The 16,776-nt window shown below is 37.8% G+C and overlaps 1 protein-coding gene across 1 annotated transcript in view; it reads right to left on the bottom strand.

The window, feature by feature from the left end:
- The window catches only part of MGST1 (microsomal glutathione S-transferase 1), a 29,351-nt gene extending 23,593 nt beyond the window's left edge, over nt 1–5,758 (bottom strand). The window contains exon 1 of the mRNA XM_060166807.1: nt 5,661–5,758. The gene's annotated coding sequence lies outside the window, so the exon portion shown is untranslated. The remainder of the gene's footprint in view (nt 1–5,660) is intronic.
- Nucleotides 5,759–16,776: the final 11,018 nt, after the last annotated feature.

Below are 16,776 nucleotides of genomic sequence, written 5' to 3' on the forward strand. Positions count from 1 at the left end.
TGGACTTTATCAAAATTAAGAATTCTGCTCATCAAAAGACATCATTAAGAAGATGAATAGGCAAACTACAGTCTGGGAGAAAATATTCTCAATACGTTTATCTAACAAAGAACTCGTATGCAAAATATATAAAGAATACCTATAACGATAATTAGGAGACAAAATATATAATTAAAAATAGAAAAAGTATGCAAAAGATTTGAACAGACACTTCGCAAAAGAACATATCTGAATGGTTAAGAAGCATATGCAAAGGTGTCCAGTGGCATTAGTCTTCAGAGATATGCAGTCAGATAACAATGAGATACTCACATGGGTCTCTTTCGGGGCTCATTGTTTTATTCCTTAGCTCTATTTTTCTATCACTGAACCAATGCACTGTCTTAATTATTAATTACATAATTAGTAAGACAAGTCTTTTCAGCTAGTTTTTGAGGAGAGCCTTGGCTATCCTTAACCCTTTCGTTGAAGTTTCATGAACAATTCCTGATCATGATTTTGATTACATTTTGAGATAAACCTAAGTTAGCCATGAAGCTTTAGTTTTTTAATATATTGCTGGGTTCACTTTGCTGTTAATTTTGGTTTGGAGTTTGCCTCTTGGTTCATGGATGAGATTAGCCTGTAGTTTTCTGGTTTTTTATACTGTCCTTGTCTAGTTTTGGTATCAAGTTATATCAGCCTCACAGAGTGTGTTGGGCAGTGTTCACCCTTTTTCTATTATTTTAAGAGTTTGTATAAAGGTTTGGATAATCTGTTTCTTGACTACCTATAGAGTTTACCTGTAAAGCCCTCTGGACCTCATGTTTCCCTTTGGGTAGGATTTTTTTTTAACTAACAGTCCAGATTTTTAAATGGTTATTGAAGAGAATTCAGTCTTTTTCTTTGTGGGTCAGTTTTGGAAAGTTATATTTTCTAAGCAGTTTATTACTATGAGGTTATTATAATGTTTTCCTCATCTTTTTAATGTTTGCTGCATCAGTAGTTAGGGTCCCATTTTATTCATAATAGAATTTATTTGTGCTTTCTCTTCTTTCTTGATCAATTTTTGGCTTTGTGATCCTTTCTACTAAATGTTTATTTCACGTTTCATTACTTTACGCTTCCCTCTTTTACTTCCTTCCTTCCTTCAAATATCTTTGTATTATTCTATAGCTCTCTTTTTGACTTGTTTCTTTGTTCATTGATATTTTTACTTTTTGCTCCTTCCTCATAATATAACTGAATTCAAGTTATAAATATCCATCAAAAAAAATCACAATGAGATATTTCTTCCCAAACATTAGGATGGCAAGAATTGAAAACACAGACAAGATCAAATACTGACAAGGGTATGAAGCAAATGGGATTCTCACATGTTGCCTGTGAGAGTAAAAAAATGGGATACCCACACTAGGAAAACTGTCTTGTAGTTTCTTATAAAGATAAACTTAGACCTAGGCTACAATCCAACATTTCCACTCTGAGGAATAACTCAAGGGAAAAGAGGACATTTAGACACAAAAAGGATTGTTTAAGAATTTCTTTGCTGCTTTATATGCAATTGCCGAAAACTGCGAAAACCGAAACGTCCATCAGCAGAAGAATGGGAAAACAAACTGTGGTATATACATATAAAACACTACCCACAGCACAATTTAAAAATAATAATAGACTACAGATACACACAATAACATGACTAAGTCTCAACACTATGTTAAGCAAAAAAAAAAAATGAGACACAAAGGAGTATATACTCTATGATTCATTTATATGAAGTTCAAAAACAGGCAAACTAATCTACGATAACAACAATGAGAAACGTGGTTGTTTCTAGTGGGATAAGGGTGATAATTAGCTGGAAAGGAGCATAAGAAAACTTTCTGGAGTGATGAAAATGTTCAGGATATTAGTTACATGCAAGTATACATTTGTCAAAACCATTGAACTGTATACTTAAAATCTGTGCACTTCACTGTATACTAATTAAACCTCAATAACAGATTATTTTTTTAAAAACTCATGAACTCTATGGAAAGTGGCCATGAGCTAAGTCTAAAATAATTACATATCCATCTCTAACAATTCTGTCTTAATACTGGATTGAAAGTGTTGAAGGTAAATATACTATGGCAGAGTCTGTGAAATTCCTGGTTTATTTTCTGTGTTTCTCCCTCTTCTAAGGAAACGATAGATATTGCTGTTTGTTATTCCCAGAAGAGGGATACTCTTAAGTGCAATTGTCTGCCGGGGGTTAAGAAGGACATCATCCCTTGCATTCAAGCAGCAATACCTAATCTTGCCAAGATTCTCTGGCAAATGTTTCGGGCAACATGGAGAGATAACTCTACGTTTGTAGGACTGATGTTCACTTTTCCTGCATGCACCACTATACTGATTCACAGGCCCTACTATGGGTCCAGGGTAGGCATCCCAACACTCCAGCCACAAAAATTCAGTCCTATACACACTTAGGTTAATTTAATCAAGCCCTTCAGTGTAGATGATATATTGGATGTAGATATTCAAACACTGAATTGACAGAAGCAAACCTGAAAATATGATTTCAAGTTTAGAAAACAAGCAGTAGGCACCATTTGCTATCTCCATAATTGCTTTCGTGTTTTTGACGTCATGTAAGTTAACTGACAACAATCACCAGGACATACTAATAAAAGTTACCATGGTTTCTATCATGGGGGTTCTTTTAAAAATATTAGAGCCTTCCGTATGCTGAGAGAAATCACTTGGCAAATCTCGTAGAACCTATTTTTTCCTGCCAAGCCTGCTTAAAATTCTTTTTCTCAGTTTTGATTTAGTAACTTTAGATCTCTGCATTATGTTGTGTTTTGCACGGAGCTACTGACTTCAGCTAAGGAACCGTGAACAATAATTATTTTGCATGACTAAGCGCTGGTACACCATCGTCAGACAGGCACTTTACAGTACCACTAGTTTCAAAATTTAGAACAGAACTGTCAAACAAGCAAATGCCTACACCAAAGACTTCTATTTTCAAGCTACAGGCATGAGTTCTATGATGTGCAATAATAGAGTGAATCCTTGTGTTCTCGTGAAAGCTCCTGATTTGACAGTCCTGGAAACGAAAGCCTGTTTCTTTCTAGAACAGATATATCAGTGGTAGCAACAGTACAAGTTTTCAAGCAGGGCTGAGGTATGGCATGAGTGGTAGGAAAGGGAGACTCCAGGCACTGAGATTATTAAATGTTTTTAAGAAGGACTGGTTTTAGGGTGAGCAGAGAACAATTTGCCCTGAACTGAGAACATCTGATTTGGTTCATCTTGGGTGCACATCTTTCCAATTATTCCAGAGAACTTTTATGGAGTTATCAATTTATACCCACTAAAATTTTTTATCCTAGAAATAATATAAATCTAATTCAAATATTTCTCAACATTGTACAAAGCTCAAGAATGGAGCATGTGACAGTAAACATTCATAGACAGGGGCATACATTTTATATAAATTAAATGTCTTATACCTTTTCAGTACAACCAGGTATGGTCTATCAGGAACGAAGGGCCAAACAATTTCTGTTTATAAAGTTAACTTGTAATCCCTTTTAAATTTTATAACACCTCAGTTTTTTTCTCTCTGTCTTTTCTTCTACTGATAATTTGCTTCTTAAAAGAACACTTTAGAACAAGTATTAGCTTCCTTGCATAGATTAGGAAACCGAAGAACAGACATTAATGACCTTGAAATGGCATATGGCAATTAAAAAATAAAAGGGAGGGACTTCCTTGGTGGCGCAGTGGTTAAGAATCCGCCTGCCAATGCAGGGCACATGGGTTCAAGCCCTCATCTGGGAAGATCCCACATGCCGCGGAGCAACTAAGCCCGTGTGCTACAACTACTGAGCCTGCACTCTGGAGCCCACAAGCCACAGCTACTGAAGCCTGTGTGTCACAACTACTGAAGCCCACGCGCCTAGAGCCCGTGCTCCACAATAAGAGAAGTCACCGCAGTGAGAACCGTGCACTGCAACGAAGAGTAGCCCCCGCTCACCACAACTAGAGAAAGCCCACGCACAGCAACAAAGACCCTACGCAGCCTAAATAAATAAATAAATGAACGAATAAATAAATCAAATAAATAAATTAAATAAAGGGGAGGGTGGGAACATGGCTAAGATGCCACACAGGTGCCTCTGTCTTTATTTTACATTTAAGTATTTAACTTAATATTAAAATATTTTAAATATTTCCTTTTTATTGGCCCAGACAAGTGTTCAGTCTCTCCAAAATTAATTCATACTACTAGATTTATTATTGCTGATTTATAAATCAGAATTCAATTTATTAGGTAAAAAAGGAGAGTTGTTCCTTTCCACTGATCAGATAGTCATATCTTCTTTACAAAATGCTCCCTTCCTAGGTGGAAAACCAAATGGGAAATAATAAATTGTCCAGAACAAAAGAAATACCTCATCCAGGCTATAGCAGAATTGGAGAATTATCTCAGGTTCCCTTCAGAGGATACCTTTCCAGTAACCACAGAAATAACACCAGAATTTTTAAACTGGATTCTCCAATTTTAGCCTTTCCCTACTAGTATAGCCTACCCAGCACTGCCTGTTGACGCACAAATGTGATCAATCCACTCTTCTAGAAACTTGTAGTAGAACTTAAGAAACAATGATTTCCACCAACAGTGCCCTTTCTTATCTCTTGTAACAGTCTTTATTTTAATATCTTTTTTATCTGATACTAGTATTGCTACTCCAGCTTTCTTTTGATTTCCATTTGCTTGGAATATCTTTTCCCATCCCTTCACTTTCGGTCTGTATATGTCCCTAGGTCTGAAGTGGGTCTCTTTTAGACGGCAAATATATGGGTCTTGTTTTTGTATCCATTCAGCCAGTCTGTATCTTTTGGTTGGGGCATTTAAGAAAACCATAATTCAGAAAAGAGACATGTACCACAATGTTCACTGCAGCACTATTTACAATAGCCAGGACGTGGAAGCAACCTAAATGTCCATCGACAGATGAATGGATAAAGAAGATGTGGCACATATATACAATGGAATATTACTCAGCCATAAAAAGAAATGAAATTGAGTTATTTGTAGTGAGGTGGATGGACCTAGAGTCTGTCATACAGACTGAAGTAAGTCAGAAAGAGAAAGACAAATGCCATATGCTAACACATATATATGGAATCTAAAAAATATGGTACTGATGAAACTAGTGGCGGGGCAGGAATAATGATGCAGACATAGAGAATGGACTGGAGGACACGGGCGGTGGGGAAGGGTAAGCTGGGGTGAAGTGAGAGACTGGCATGGACATATGTACACTACCAAATGTAAAATAGATAGCTAGTGGGAAGCAGCTGCATAACACAGGGAGGTCAGCTCGGTGCTTTGCGACGACTTAGAGGGGTGGGATAGGGAGGGTGGGAGGGACGTTCAAGAGGGAGGGGATATGGGGATATATGTATACATATAGTTGATTCACTTTGTTGTACAACAGAAACTAACACAACATTGTAAAGCAATTATACTCCAATAAAGACGTAAAAAAAATCAATCAATAAACAAGGAAAAAAAAAAAGAAACAATGATTTCAACTGATCTGTCTTTCCAAACTCATCTGTAAGATGCATCAGATTGGATGACAGTTAAAGTACTTAGGAAATGGGATGAGTCTTCTTACCTGGTTTGGTCAACTTCTATGGCATCAAAATCTTGACAGTGACAGTGAGGTCAACTGTACGTGCACCCACTTATAACAGTACCCAAAAGAGTAAGTACGTGTAACTCAAGTTTCTCTCTGTGAAAAGAGTATGAAAATCACTAAACAGACGTTTTGAAAATAAACAATACATCTTAGTACACAAATAAAAATTGTGAAATTCGTATTAGGGAAAGTTTGCAATTTTACGATTTCCAGACACCCTCAGAAGTTGGCAAATAAAAAAAGAGAGAGGGTTTAAATAGTTCTATGTGAGATAGAAGAGACATGAAAAGCAGTCAGGCTTACTAGAGCAGAAACCTTACAAACCAGGGCCAGAAGGTGAGCAGGAACAGTTAGGAGAAGGATGGAGAAAGAGAGGAAGTGGCTAGTGAAAAAGAGGAACTTCACAGGGAGAAGAGACATAGCTAATGAGGATTTTCAAATGAGGATTCTAAGCATAGTATGTAATGTAACCCTCCTCTTCTTTTCCCATCAGTCTTCAGTGAAGTACCCAACCCTCTGAAGACTTAAGGAATTGGTTTTTCGTCAGGAACTCATGAGAGGTACTAAGCTGGGCTCCAGCTAACAAGTTGAGAATGTAGACGCCTCCTGAGCACAGCCATGTCTTGGTTAAACAACTAATATACAATGAACACACCGCAGGCTCTGATCACAGTGCCAGTTCCCCCTTGGGGAGAAACTGGCAGTCTTTGGATTCAATAGCTCAATAACGCAATAACTTGCTTCAGAATGGACTTTTCCCCTACATGTTCTACTCTGTTTTTGTCCAGTAAAACCTATGCTGCATCTTGTTTTGGAAACCTTATTGTGAAGTCTCAGTCTTTACTTGGACACTTGCTCACAGTGCAGTCTATATATATGCAAGTCTGTATATGACGTCTATGGAAAGTGCTGACTGGCTGCAGGCAATAACGGTCTCCATGTCCTCCATCTCTTTGTAAGATCAATGACCCTCTATTCTGCTACTCACACAGCATAGGAAAGATAGGGGTGGGGTTTAAACCCCTATTAAGATGAAAGTGTTGCTTCCTGCTTCACATGAGATCTGAAAAGAGATTGCTCTACATTGGCGGTGACAGGACACTTTATGTCAACTCTATGAAGTTTCCATCCCCCATCATCTCTGTCAGCAGTGGTTTAGGAACGCCAAACTATTTTAATAGCTTATGGGGCCAGTATACAAACTCTTTGAGGTATAGTTGATGTACAATATTATATATCTTTCAGATGTACAAGGTAATGATTCACAATTTTAAAATAGTTATTATAAAATAATTAACTGTTCCCGCTGAACTACTGGCCCTGGTTTCTAAGGTTTCTACTCTAGTAAACCTCTCTTCTTTTTACGTCTCTTCTATCTCACATAGAACTATTTAAACCCTCTCTCTTTTTTATTTGCCAACTTTTTTTGAGGGTGTCTGGGAATCATAAAATAGAAAACTTTCCCTAATACGAATTTCACAATTTTTATTCTTGAACTAAGATGTACTGTTTATTTTCAAAATGTCTGTTTAGTGATTTTCATACTCTTTTCACAGAGAGAAACTTGAGTTATACATAAGTACTCTTTTGGGTACTGTTATAGTTATTATAAAATATTAGCTATATTCCCTGTATTGTACTATATAACCCTGTAGCTTATTTATTTTACACATGGTAGTTTGTACCTCTTAATCCCCTACCCCTATGTTGCCCCTCCCCTCTTCCCTCTCCACTGGTAACCACTGGTTAGTTCTCTGTATCTGTGAGTCTGTTTCTTTTTTGTTATATTTACCAGTTTGTTTTGTTTTCTTAATTCCACATATAATTGATATCATACAGTATTTGTCTTTCAACTTATTTCACTTAGCATAATACCCTCCAAGTTCTCCATCCATGTAGTTGCAAATGGCAAAATTTCATTCTTTTTTATGGCCAAGTAGTATTCCATTGTGTGTGTGTGTGTATATATATATATATATATATATATATATATATATATATATATAAATAATACCACTTATTCTTTATCCATTCATCTGTTGATGGACACTTAGGTTGCTTCCATACATTGGCAATTATAAATAATGCTGCTATCTTAACTGTACAGGCATACTTTGCAGATATTCCAGGTTCAGTTCCAGACCACCACAATAAAGTGAATATCACAGTAAAGAAAGTCATAGAAATTTTTTGGTTTCCCATGGCAAGTAAAAGTTATATTTGCACTATACGTAGTCTCTTTAATGTGCAAAGCATTATGTCCAAAAAAATAATGTACATACCTTTAAAAAATACTTTATTGCTAAAAAATGCTAACCATCATAAAAGTCTTTAGCGAGTTGTAATCTTTTTGCTGGTGCAGTCTTTAAAATATTGTGAGAATTATCAAAATGTGACACAGAGACACGAAGTGAGCAAATGCTGGTGGAAAGATGGCGCTGATAGACTTTCTCAATGCAGGGTTGCCGCAAACCTTCAACTTGTAAAAAGCACAGTGTCTGTGAAGTGCAATAAAATGAGATCTGCCTGTGTATGAAATCCCAAGCCAGGCAGAGAAAGCAGAGACTAGGGGGACAGTCTAGATGGATTGTCTACTCTGGGGTTTGTCAATTGACACTGGTTCCCCCCATTTCCATTGCAATACCCTCTGTTGACTTATCTGAGAATATCTTCTCTCTTACATCAGTCTATCTGAAATCCATAGAGCTTCTTGTTTTGAAGCTTTTACCTAGGTAAAAGTGATTTCATTTCTGCTGAACTCTTGCAGCAGATTATATTTACCTCCTTTATAGTATGTTTACATTAAACTGTAATTTAATTACTTTTGTATTTTAACACTCCTACTAGTCTACTCTTACTCACCTTTAAATGTACGGTATATAAATGTACAGAGCCCTAAGTTTGTTGAAAAACATTGTGCCTGTGTGCACGCACACACACACAAACACAAAAAGACCAGAAGAAAATAAACTAAATGGTGATAGTTATTTTCCCTGGCTTAAAGTCATCCATATGATTTCCATTTTCTTCCTTATACTTCTCTTTATTGTTGAAAGTGTCCATCATAACATGTATTACTTTTTAACGTAAAATACAATGATAAATATATTTGATCAGAAATCCAAATATTTGATTAGTTCCTTTGGCCAAAGATACTTTAGGCCCTTTATTTCACAAGACGCTCTCAAGTGATATCAATAAAACCCCAATCACTTATCATCTAGGGTTATTTGCCAGAAGGATAAAGAATCCTATTAGTTCATATCATGAAAACAGACTCTAGTAGCATCTGCTCAAGTGGTTTTCAAACTGTTCTTTTCAGTAGAATTCTATTTTCAAGAGAAATCTTACACAGCACCTTAATATCTAGAATAATTGACAGCAAGGTGCAGGTTTCTCAAATGGTCTGAAGTCTTTAGTAATTGGAGCAAATATGCACTTACTTGGTTAGAAAATCCCTGAATCACCCCCTTGGAACCTTAGGGTTCGTCTAGTCCAACCCTCTCATTTTACCAGAGAGGAAATTGAGGCACAGAGAGGTTATCATGCCTGTCCAAGACCAATCAGCTAGTAACTAGAACCTACATGTTCTAAGTCTAAGGTTCTGGCTCTTATATCATACGGTCCTGAATCTCGTTTGGGATTATTTTAGAGCATTACATTTATCTGACCTAACTCCAGATTGTGACGTACATCCAAGTGAGTCCTTACCCTCTGCTTACACCCTAGTCTCAATGTCTAAAGTCCTGCTTTCATTTCAGACCCCAGGGAAGCTTTCCCTGTCAAGAACTTCTCTCACCAAATGGCTATTTGCTGACTTCCCAGGGCTTGTTCTCAATGCCTGGTCTGTTATCGGACCATGTGCTCTTCACTACGTTGCTCCTCCTTTAACAGACTGATGATGTGTCTGAACCTAAAAGTATTGACATCTTTTCTGTCTATTCCACATTTGGCCTGATTTTACAGTTGAAAGCACTCCAGTCTCCACGTGCCTATCTCTAAATTCACCATTCCAGGCTGAGCAATACATCTAGATCTTCCTCCATTCTGTTTTCTCTTTCTTGCCCAACCCATATGTCAAATCCTTGAGTATGTTCTATCTTGGTCTTACAAATTGGAGTAGTACATGTCTCTCTCTCTCTTTTTCTTTCAGGGACACGAGTCTACAGGGTAATGACATAAGACAACAAATGACTAAGTGCTCAAATGAGTAGAACAGGCAATACCAGCTTCGCTGGTTTAGAAAAGGAAAGTTCAATCTGGGTTAAAACAGGAAAATGCTTTTGAAGAAGACAGCACTTTTTGGTACCATTGGATAGACAGTTAGGAGGGGGACAATGTGAGCCAAAGAACAGTCTGAAATACAGCGAAATTGACCAGGATTAAGAAAAATGTTGTAGAGGAGATTTGTGAAAGGTTATTTTTTGCGGGAATTAAAATGAATTCTTTTACAGGGTACATTAAAATAATTTTAGTCACCAATCCTTCAAAAAATTCTGGTTTAGATGTATGGCCACATCCTTCCCTTTATTTATTATCATTAAGTGGTCTTAAGTGAAACCATGAAGTAGGCAATAGTTCATCTGGCAGAAAAGGTCAGCCAGGCTTATCTTTGAACCTAGAAATACATGAAAATGTCTGCATTGCTTTCCTGGATCTAATAGTCAGTGGCCACAGTCCTTTTGTGATAAATCACGGTAACTGCCTACAACCTGAGGTTGATCTCAGAAAGTTTGGGCTCCTTCCCTGCCTAACTTCTCTGTATATATTTGTTAGAACTTTTTATGTTAGAAGTATCAGAATGCCCAACTCAAATCCAATTAAAAGGGATTTATTAACTCACAAAACTGGGTAGTCCACAGGTATATCTAGTTTCCATAAGGAAACTTGGATCAAGTTTCATAAAATAAAATTGGGATGTCTCTCTTTCACTCTGCTCTGCTTCCTTGCTGTTGGCTGAATTCCAGGCAACATTTCCCCTCATGCTTTCAAGATAGCCCTGTCTCTGGAAACACATTAAGTCACAAGGTAAACATTCTTGTCCCTAATTGGTTTCAACAGAGTCAAATATCCATCTCGGAAATTGTATAGATGAAATACACTGCATGACTTACACTGGTTACGTCAACTTGGAAGATGTTTTCGAATGCGATTAATATTTAAATTGGTGAACCTTGAATAAGCAGATTATCCTCCATAATGTAGGTGGGCCTCATCCAATCAGTTGAAGACCTGAATAGAACAAAAAAATTGGCCTCTCAGAGCAAGAAAGACTCCTTCAGTTGACTGCCTTTGGTCTTCATCTGCACCATCGGTCTCCTGGGTCTCCAAGCTGCCAGCCCACACTGAAGATTTTGGGCTTCCCGGCCTCCATTATCACATGAGCCAGGCATTTATAATAACCCTATCTATCTATCCATCTATCTATCATCTATCTATCTACATCACCTATCTATCATCTATCTATCTACATCATCTATCTATCATCTATCTACCTATTTGTCATCTATCTATCTATCCTACTGTGTCTCTAGAGAACTCTGACTAGTACAACCACTGAGTGGCTCCTTATAAGACAATGAACAAATATCCACTGAGACTTAGCAATTTTCTACGACCTTTGGTCTCATTTCTGAGACCAAGTGACTGGCTTTGAATCTCAGTTCAGCTTTTTGTTAGCTATACAACCAGTAAGTTACCTGACCCCTCTGTTCCTTATTTTCTCCTTCTCTGTTCTTCATTTAAAGATAATAGCACCTACCTCACAGCATTGTTGTGGTGATAAAAAAATAAAGAAATACATGTTAAATGATTTAAACAGGGCCAAGAACACAGAAATTATTCTATTATGTTACTAAATATTACTATTATCTTCATCATCATCATCATCACCTCATTTGATCCCTACTTCTTCCTCCCCATTTACTGGGTTTCCAGTTTTTCCATATTATATTATCCAGGACTCTCAGCTGAACTTTCCTGGCCTAGTTTTTTCAGGCTCCTTCTGGCTCTTCTATCAGAATTTACTCATGCCAAGAAGTTATTCATCAATGCATTCTTTCTATAATTTACAAAGCTGAACAGACAGCCTAGAATCACAGATTTTTAGAACTCATGGAGATCACCTAGTCCCACAGGTTACAAAGTAGGGTGCACAGGAACCTTAATATCTTGATTCAATCCTGAGGCGAAAGTATTCGGAGTTATATTTTTAGTGTAAAATTTAAGAAAAAAATAAGCTCATTATTTAATGAATGGATTCACAATAGTATATATATGACTTACCATAAATATGTATTAGGCTGTAAATGCTCCAAGATTTTTTTTTAACTAATAGAACAGTATAATCAAAAAAGTTGAGAGATCAGTGATCTGACCTATTCCTCTTACTTCACAGAGGAGGCAAGTGACTCCAGAGAATGGAGCAACTTACCCAAGATCTCAACTGTGAGTAGAAAAACCTGGTTGTCCATGGGAGACAGTGTGAGATGCCCAGAGCTAAATTACTTAACCCCACTGGATCTCAGTTTCCTCAACTTTAAAGGGGAAATCATGAACCCTACCAAAGAAAACTGTTATGAGTGTTAAATTAAATGAGAGCATATTTAAAGAGGGCAGTACAGTGCTTGGTCCAATTTAGAGGCTTGATTAATGTTAGTTCTCCTTTAGTGTCTGAGTAGAGGTATTTCTATGGAAAACAATAGTGCTTTTCAAAAACTGGAATAAATAGCACTGTATTATTTGTTGCTAATAAAGATAAATGTCACTAAGTAAAAATTTTCCAATTCAAAATATTTTTTAAAGGATGCAAAGACTATAATAATAATAATAAACCTATCTACCACAGTAGACTCGTAGCTCAGGGATGTAGGAGTAAGGGGCTCCTTTGCTACCCTCCCTCCAAATCAACCCATACGGGTCAACACTGTTGCTGGTACCAGGATTCTCTATTGAGGAGTCTAAGAACAGTAATCTGTTTGGAAAGGGAAGCCAGGAACTTGACCTAAAGCTGGTTATATAGAAAGCACACTGTTTACTTAATGTGTGTTTATTTGGGGTCGTATTTTAAGGGGGGTTTTCTATTGCTCCACCCCCACCCCAGCCATCACTGGTTGTTGCCACTCACTGTCACACACGCCTGTATTCTTAGCCTGGCAGTCCTCCCATTCCCTCTCAAAGTCCTATGCAAAAAATAGTAAATCTCCTTCATATTCCTATGTGCTCTAAATAGCTGCTATACTATGCGAACTCTCCACTGGCGACTTAATAAGTCTTCCCATCCCTAAATCAAAACTAATTAGCTTTGTTTTTCAAATTGCTGACACTGGCGGTCTTCGCTATAACAAACCTCTGTGTGATTAGTGATATAACGGCTGGTGCTGAGCTTGGGCAAATATTTATAGAGTAATCATATTGGATAGGGTTGAATAACCTCTTGGATTAACTGAGAGCTTCTGCCAGGCAGAGCTGCAAAATGGTGCTAATTTAACGGTACAGTCCGTTGTTCCGTCCGCTGATACAACCTCTACGACAATGATACAAATATAATCAGGGATATTAGGGCACAGTGTGATTCCTTTATTGGCAGTCTTGGCAATAATGTGCCAGAAGAATCCAAGTATCACTTTGCGTATATAGACTATGCGGTAGGTAAATGGAAGTTCATACAGGGAGAAGGTTACGGATCTACACGCCTAACACCACGACGAGCCTGAGGTAAGTAGTCACTGGATAAGTAATAGTACTAATATACATTATTAGTGTATTAGACCCCAGAGGAACAATTTTGCTTTTATTTACTTTCAGGAACAGTAAACAGATCCTAACGAGGCAAGCCAGTTTTAATGCTGAAGGTGGATTTCTTCTATATCAAGCTGAATTGATATGAACTCCAACTTCTCACAGACACAGTGAGTAAATCTGAAAATATACGGTTAACTCTTAACATGCAGTCCTTAACCTGCAGTCTGAAAGGAGACTCGGACCTTGGGAAGCAAGAGGTGAAGGCAGTAGCTTTTAAAGGTCATGCGGTTAAGCAGTGGCCAAACAGACTAGAAATCCCATTTTACACACCCTACCCAGTGCTTTCCCAGCCTGGGCATAGAGACCTAGTATAGCAAAATACTGTAATATTGACATCCAAATGACTTGAGGAAACTGGGTCTTTTTCTTACACATATTCCTTACTCGTATTGTTATATAATTTTTAGTTTAATAAAGACTATATATTTGCTATGTATAGGTGCTAAGACACAGAGCTTTCTATTTGCATAGATTAATTGCAATTGCACCATTTTTAAAATACAGCTTAGCTATCTGCCTTAGATACTCCAAGCGGTTGGCTACATTTAGATGTGAGGAAGAGGCAGAGTAATTCTTAAAGAGTTCTATGTTTCTTATAACTGACTTGACTGACAGTCCTTAAGTGCTATTTCTTTCAAAGCAAATATGACTCACAGCCCTTAGGTAGAGTGTGTGCACAGGCTGGAAATATTGATCTGTCCACATCCCAGAAACATTAAGACACAATAGAAAGAATTTTTAACTTAATTCTGAATAATGCAATAGGAAAAACATAGGAACAGTACACAATCGACAATGGTAATGTATCTGTAATGTTTTATAATGTCAAGGATTTAATTTAAACTCGAGAAAAAGAAACTGTGTTTCCAGCCCGAACTCACCCCCTTCAGCTTAACTGTGACAGTTCTAAGAACAGCAGGTGCCTAAAGAAACTTATTTAAAGATATAAATCATGTGAATTATTTAGTCATTGAGGACAAGGTACCTACCTTGTAAGTCACTCTAGTCACCAGCTCAAAATTTACAAATGAGAGGCAGTTTGATAAGTCTTCCCTTTGGAGTTTGCTAATAGTGGAATAAAAATGTGCTCCCAATTGCTCCACGGCAACACTGGCCAGAGGTGAATAGAGGAAGAGGCAGTTGCGAAAGGCGGCAGGGGACCCAGAGGTCCCATTTGGTAGATGCTCCCTCCCTGGTGCTTCCTGAACTACTTGGAAACCACTTTTGCTATTTTCCCCCGGTCAGCCTTCTTGCTACAATCATTTCTGGTTCCCACAGAAGGCAGAAGAGAAGAATCAATACTGCTGTGGGTTACAAAACATGAAGTTTTCTCAATTTTGGCTTCAATGGCTCTCCCAGCCCCACAGAAGTGCCCACAGCTGGATTCTTCCTTCCAGCAGTGGTTCAATGACAGGGTTGCAGGCTACAATGCTGTCACTACCTGAAGAGTAGCATTTTCAATTTTTTTTTTTAAAGTTAAGCTTTCTACAAATAGCTCTGTTTCCATTTAATAAATGTATATAATACTTTCCTAGGGCAATAACGATTGGCTTCCACAATTACATTATTTGGGGAGCAAATGTCAATGGATGAGAGAAAAATGGGCTAAAGGCAGAGAGAGCTGGTGAGCACGGGAGGAAAAGGACTGACAGGTCTCTGAAGGACATCTCCTTGCCTGCTGAGTTCTCCTCTTCTCGCCCTCCACCTCCCACCGCAAATCATCGCCACTGTCTCTCACCCACTCCTTTCTCAGAATCTCTCTGGAGTCTGCAATACTGTGCTTATCTCTTGTCACATAGATCAGAGTTATTGCTTGGAAAATTGTCCACTTAGCCTTCATCTGTAGGCTAAGACTTGCCTCCTACAGTGAAATCAGCCCAGTCCTTAGGCAGAGGTATTTTAAGCATTCATATTTAAGTTTTATCTTGGTGCTAAATCAATTTGTTTGCTATCATGACCCTGTGACTAGTGCAGCCAAGTCTCCCCAGGGCTGGGTTCGGGCCCTGAGCCATCTTTATCACTAGTCCTTCACCTAATTTGCAGCCCATCCCTGCAACTAGGTTCTTGACATTCACTACTGAATATCTGAATACCTGTCTCTTTAGATTGTTGCCAGTTCTCTCTACAGGGATGGGGTCTCTGTAGACTCTATAACTACCTGCTCTGTCTCTGCTTAAGGTGATACATGAGGTTCCCTCTAAGCTTGGTTCATATCGAAGCTGTTTTTCCCACTTGGAGTCATCTCCTAATTTCAGATTCCCTTTCTATATTCACATTGTTGTCTTCCCAAAGCTAGATCATTAATTTAGTTATAAGCCTATAGAAGATCTGAGAGTGTCTGTGGACTCTTGGACCTGACCTTCTCTGGTCTGGTTCAGTTCCACAAGTATAATACATGTAATAAGTAATAAAAAGCATGAATGCTAATAGTAACTTCTCTTTGTTGAATTACTTACAAGGTACTTAGCACTGTGATGTTAAGTATTATTTTAATATTCACAACCATCTTTTAATTTATACAGAGCTGCTAGCCTGGTGATAGGCATAAGGACATCTCTTTCCCAATTACGGAAATACTGTAATACTTTCTCATGGGTTAGTAAATAGCCATGGCCTCAGTCTTCCAAGTGCCCTCCCCATCAGACTTCCCAGCTCCCAGGCTCTCTTGCCATCAGCTGCCCTCTCCAGGAACGGGAATTAAAAAGTCGATGCCTTGGACATATATACACTACCAAATGTAAGGTAGATAGCTAGTGGGAAGCAGCCGCATAGCACAGGGAGATCAGCTCGGTGCTTTGTGACCACCTGGAGGGGTGGGATAGGGAGGATGGGAGGGAGGGAGACGCAAGAGGGAAGATATATGGGAACATATGTATATGTATAACTGATTCACTTTGTTATAAAGCAGAAACTAACACACCATTGTAAAATAAGTATACTCCAATAAAGATGTAAAAAATAAATTAAATAAATAAATAAAAATAAAAGAATGGCAAAATAAATGCTTCATCTGTAACTTCAAAAAAAAAAACAAAATCGACAAACCATTATTCATCAATGTGGCAAAGAAAATGTTCTGATTTTTACTTCAGAAATAAAATTGGATAAAGAAAGCAGTTATAAAGTTATCTAAACAGAATACTTCCACCTTGCCATTCATGCTCCTTCTAAAGCAAAAATGAATCAGTTATTTCTTTCTCGGCTCTAAAATTCATATCAAACAAAGGGAGGGCTACTGGATAGTAAGATTGGGAAAAAGCTCAACCAAATCGCTGTATGTTCTCTAAAA

This window comes from Lagenorhynchus albirostris, chromosome 11 (assembly GCF_949774975.1).
Source record: "Lagenorhynchus albirostris chromosome 11, mLagAlb1.1, whole genome shotgun sequence".
Lineage (NCBI taxonomy): Eukaryota > Metazoa > Chordata > Mammalia > Artiodactyla > Delphinidae > Lagenorhynchus > Lagenorhynchus albirostris.